This window comes from Manis javanica, chromosome 11, assembly GCF_040802235.1.
Source record: "Manis javanica isolate MJ-LG chromosome 11, MJ_LKY, whole genome shotgun sequence".
Taxonomy (NCBI): domain Eukaryota; kingdom Metazoa; phylum Chordata; class Mammalia; order Pholidota; family Manidae; genus Manis; species Manis javanica.
This window is the reverse complement of record NC_133166.1, coordinates 93,888,741-93,894,740: the sequence shown is the minus strand read 5'-3', so window position 1 is coordinate 93,894,740 and position 6,000 is coordinate 93,888,741.

The following is a 6,000-nucleotide window of genomic DNA, read 5'->3' as shown; positions in this document are numbered from 1 at the left end:
GAAAGGGCCACTGTGTTTCTCAAAAGTCTGTTTACTTTATATTGAAATATTTAGAATGAACTAAATAAATGTTTTTCTAAAAAAGGAAGAAAGAAAAAAACATGCAGCCAAAATAATGTACTGCCAAATAAGGAACAGGAGTTGTCACAACTCTTCTAAAATCTAAGTTTATCCTCCCAAACTGTAAAAATGAGCAGCAGTAGACAATTAGCCTAGTCAGTAGCAATATAAATAAGGGGGCTTATTTTTTTTTACTTTATATCTGAGAAAGCATCTGTTAGCTGGTCCTTTTCTGGAGATCTTCTTTTCTAAGTTTTATGTATATATTATTTGATCGTAATAGCTCTTCTTTCCACAGGATATATCTGTACTCATATCCTGGTGAACCTTGCATTTCTCCCAGTGATTACCATAGCTCTTTAACATGTAAAGAAAATATTCTGGGATCTCATTCTACACAACTTCTGCTTAAATTCCTCTGTTCTGTGCCCAAGAAAGACCCCAAGAATGCAAATATGGAAAATATCAGATTCCTTGGATGGTTCTAGCATCTAAATCAGAGCAAAGAAAGCAACCACAGCCAGCAGCGTGGCTCCGTCCAATAACGGCAATGCAGGGTCCTAAGCTGAGGTCCCTCTGAGTCTCTGCCCTTCTTTCCATTTAAAAGACAACATACTTTAGGTAAAGGATTGATTTTTTCTGCAATCCCTAAGGATGGTATTTTCTTTAAAAAAGCCTGGCAGCACACTGGCCAATCAGGACAGACTCTGATGTAAACAAGTTATTTCGTGTACATTTCAGTTTCCTTCACCTCTTGTTCAATTTCATTCTTCATAGTTTACAATTTTAATAAAATTAAATACCATCATTTAAAATAACATATCCATTTTGAAAATAAACCCAAACTAAATGTGCTTTTCATAATTACGACCAAAAACTATGTGTAATTTAGCTAAGCTTAACATAAGCATACAGCTACATGAACATTAAAAAAGAAAATCAAACAAGAATCTACAACCTTGACACTATCAACATGGTGAGTTAGTGTACAGATTTATTCCTAAAGTATTGTCATATTTTAGTAGCACATCTGTCATACTGAAAGATATATTAAGAATTAAGGTATAATACAAGAATATAGTCAATTCACTTGAAACTATACAAGGAGGAATTCTAAATATCAGATGAATAAATGTTCTAGAAAAAGTAGAGATGTATGTGTAATAGGAATTTAAAAAACCCATCTGAAGCCAAGCAATGTCCAAGTCCTGGTTCCAACTCTTATTGGCTCTCCAACTGTAAGCAAGTTACTCAACCTCTCCAATCATAACCAAGTTACTCACCCTCTCCTAGTCTGTTTCATTATCTATTAAGTGGTAATTATAACTCTCCAATTTGGTTTATTGGAATGACCAAAATGAAACCATGTCAGTGAAAGTGTTTTATAAAGTATTAAAAGTGATTCAAATAATAATATGCAAATAATAATAATATTAATAATAAGGTAAATCCTAAAACAGGTTCTTTTTTCCCCAAGAAAAGTTGTTTTCTTCTTGAACTATGCCTGAAGATACTAGAAATGTGACAAGAATGTAAAAGCTTGACATATGCTTCCGGGACTAACCCTGGATTAAAAAGGCAGTAGGCTAAACATTCTCTTATCACCATGACTACACCTTTGTATCTCACACTTGAAAATGAATGCCATTTATAGATAAAGCTGCCCAGTTAATTCTTACAAGAGGATTACAAGAGTGCCAATTAAGCAAAAGCCCCAGCAGGTAGGGCTATGGGAGCTGATAAAACGGGCTCTGTCAAAGCACTTGTAGAAGTGAATTCCAGAATCACTGACCCTCCCACCACACTATTCTTTTTAATCCAAAAAATTGTATCTCCAGCTAAGAACAACTATAAAAGCTCAATATTAAATAGATGTATTCAACCTAAAATGCATTGTAGGTTATACAGAAAATTTGTGTGTTTTGTATAACTAGATTTTGGAAATTGTACTAAGAATTCAAATACTTCCTGATGTTTTCAAAGGTATCTCAAAGTAAATTATATTTCTTTCTCAATTATAACACTTTTCTACATCCAAACTTGGACTCTCTATTGAAGTCCAGGCCCAGATTTCTATGTGCATTTGGGGAAATCTACCTGAATTGCCCAGGGTACTTCATACTCAATATGCTCAGAAACATCAGTGTCCCCAAACCTCCTTCATGAGGATTCGGTCTCAGTGAATAGCATTACTGTCACTCTAGTCACTTAGTTAAAACTTGCATCATCTTGGACCCATTCCTCATCCCCTCCCACCACAGTCATTAATTAATGAATGCCTGTGGCTTTTATCCCCAAAATGCCTTTTTTATTCATTCATTCATCTGTTCTATTCCTATTCCCACTGCCCTTGTCCAGGGAATCATCGTATTTCAACTAAATCTGTTCAATATCATAACCATTCTCACTGCCTCACCTTTCCAAATGTACTTTCCACATTCCTAATGGAGAAGTCTTCGAAACAATAAGGAAGCAAGATTAAAAGTCCTTAGCAAGGTATTTAGCAATCTTACCTGTCTTGCAGACTTACCCCCAAATTGATGTCACCACAAACTCTATTCTCCAGTCACACCACACCATAGTTATTACTATCCCCTGAATACTCCATAGACCAGGGCTTTTAGTCAGGCTGTTATCTGCATCTAGAAAGCTCTTTCTCTCTTCTCCAAATAGTTTTTATTTAATTTTCAAAACCCAGTTCATGTACTATTTTCTCCACCTCCTCTCATATGAGCTATTCCCTAACACTAAGAATTTATTATTATTTCCTATATCTTTATAAAGCCCTGTTTGTAGTTCTAAAAAAGCTCTTCTTTCACAGGTGCAGGCTGTTTTCTTATTAAATTGTAAATCCAAATACTGTAAGCATGCCATTTTCAGCTTGATATTTCCTATAGTCTCTAGCAATATGTATGTGAGTGGGGGTGGATGTGTTTTATCTATCAGGAGCTCATTGCATGTTTATCAAAAATAATGACTACCATTAAATAAGCACTTATTGTGTGTCAGCCTCTATCTCCAGCATTTATTACTATATTAATTGAGCCATTAAATCCCCAAAATAGAACTACAAAGTAGGTAACGTCAGTCAGCTTCATTTTATAAATGAAGTAACAAATGCCCAAAAATATTAAGCAGCTTACCCAAGGTCAACACTAGTCTGGAGCCAGAATTGGAACCATAGTCTTTAATAATTCACACCTTGTACCCTCCACTAATTCACTCCATGGCCTTTAATGTATAGCCCTGGATAATAAACCACTAAAAGCTATAATAGATAAGGCTACCATATGAATGCCAACTAAGAATACACAGATTATCTGTGCTTGAAAGGTAATACGATTAAAATTCACAAATTTAAACTCTGTTTAAAGAATAGTATTTCCTACCTCATACAGCTATTTGGAAGATAACATGACACAAAGTATACAATGTGCCTAGCACAACATCTGAAACACAGTGAGAGTTCAAACAAGTTTACTTTTTTCAGTTGTGAACATCATAGAAAGTACACTCAAACTTATTTCCTAAATCATAAAACCCTAGGGCAAGGAGACATGCTTTAAACTCATAGTGGCCATGGATGTCAAATAAAAGGAAATGTTGCTTTCAATTTAAGCATAATTTATAAAACACTTCCCAGTTTATCTACTATAGAAAGAAAATATAAATATATTAACAATTCTTTGGAAAACATTATGAACGATGGTCACATAGATGACATCACAGAGACTTAGCTTCGGGGGCTGACGGCATTTCCCACAGTGCACTCCTCTCCCCCTCTGCTGGGAACAGAGCTCTGGAGTCCGTGGACCCTGGAGCATGAAGACCACCCAGCAACAGCGATAGTACCAACTTTTACTTTTCACACAACACTTATGAGGTGGGTGCTGCTACGATTATTGTTGCTGATGTTGTTTTTATTATTATTATACAAATGAGGAAACCAGGGTGTGAAGAGTTTAGGTGATTTGCCCAAAATTACACTGCTGTAAGGGACATAGTCAGAATTTAAGTATACATGTCTGTCCAGCTCTGGAGCCTGACCTCTTACTCAGTCAGTCTGTTTTCACTCAATCTGTAATCTACTGTTGCTTTGGATTTTTTCTTTTATAAAGGGATATTTTGTGTGATTCACTGCATTGTAAATACTAGCTTCTTTTAAAAACTCATTCAAGCAAAACACTCATTGTCTAAACAATCCAACTTTTTTTAATTTAACCCAAAAAGCAGACATAAACAAATTACAATTTATGTAGTCTGAATTCCAATACCATAAAGCCAGAAGGCACAGTGTAGGTTTATCTATCCACACAGTCTTTTCCTAGAATGGCCTGAAACCAGCCATGACATCATTAAGGGGTAGACTAACTTCGTACGCTATGACTATACGGTAATTTGTTCTGGGTATATGTTTTTGTCTTGCTTTCAAAAAAAGTCATATGGAATACATAAAATCAAGTATTTTTAAAATTTCAGCTTTTCCCAAACAAGGTATCAACATTGTCCAAGCTCTACCTCTATATAGTTACATTGTGTTTTCATGGTGATTATCTTTTTCTAACTTGATGCCTACAACTTCCTTTTTTAGGGTCTGGGCTCCCACTTTAAAAGATGCCCCTGAAAATAGTGGTTCACTCAGAAAGTCCATCCCCTATAGGAGAATTCAATTTTAAATATTTATGTTGGACTTGCTCACTGAAATAAAAATGTGCACACTGAGGCAGAGCATTTAGGCTTTACCATAAATATCTCTAAACTCTCCTTTTTTCCACCACATAAAGAAGCAGAACAATGAACACGGAATTCAGAGGGTTTAATTCAACATGATGGTGGTTGAGGGGCCCCAGCATCTGACGATGGTAATGACACACTTCTCTTGCCAAATGCACTATTTTGAAGTTGAAAAAAAGCTTTCATTTAAACCTAACTTTCAACTATTTGAAGTTATTTTCATTGTTTCACCAGACATCTCAATGCTCTTCCTTCGTGATTATCCTAAAACTCTGGAGATACCCACTAAAAGAGACTTTTCTCCTTAAACACTTTGAGGTGTTATGTTTGTGCCACTACCCTTTCATCATTTCCAGCTTTGCATTTCTGGTTCCCTGGCCAAACCTGGTTACTAAGGTCTACAGCCATCCCAAAGGGAGCTCAGAACCTGGGCAAATCGCTCTATGTGCTCTTTTCCCATATTCTGTCCTAAAATACTTTATTTGGATGAATTATTTAAATTAAAATTTAAATTGGAAAATTCCAAAATGGCAAACAATCTAGGAAGGGGTATAGAGAAGAGAAGAGAAGAGAAGAGAAGAGAAGAGAAGAGAAGAGAAGAGAAGAGAAGAGAAGAGAAGAGAAGAGAAGAGAAGAGAAGAGAAGAGAAGAGAAGAGAAGAGATCCTCTTGTTGAAAATAGGACATGTTGTATTCTGGTTTATCTATATATGAGCTCACCACCAATGTGTTTTCTTTTGTTTTTAATCAACTAAAGAAATAAAAATTTCTCCTAATAAGACATCTACAAAATCTGTGCATATAAGTTAATTTTTGTTGCTAAGCCTTTAGTTTAATTTATACCACCATTTTGTTCAGTCAAGAAATAAAGTATTTCCTCCTGCCCCCTATGTAGCACTTGTAAAGTTATTCTTGCAAAAAACTCCAATATAATTTATTGTCCTGCAATATGAAATCCAGTGCCATCAATTCATAAACATTGTTCAACATATATTTAATCATCAGAAGAAGAGACAGTACTTTTCTAAGCACATTGGTGGTAGACTGAATAATGGCACCCAAAGATAACCAGGTTCTCATTCCTGTGAGAGTTCCTTTACATGGCAAAAGAAATTCTGCAGATGTGATTAAGCTAAGAGTTTTGAAATGGGGAGATTTTCCTGAATAACCCAGGTGGGCCCTAAATGAAGTCACAAGTGTCTTCTTA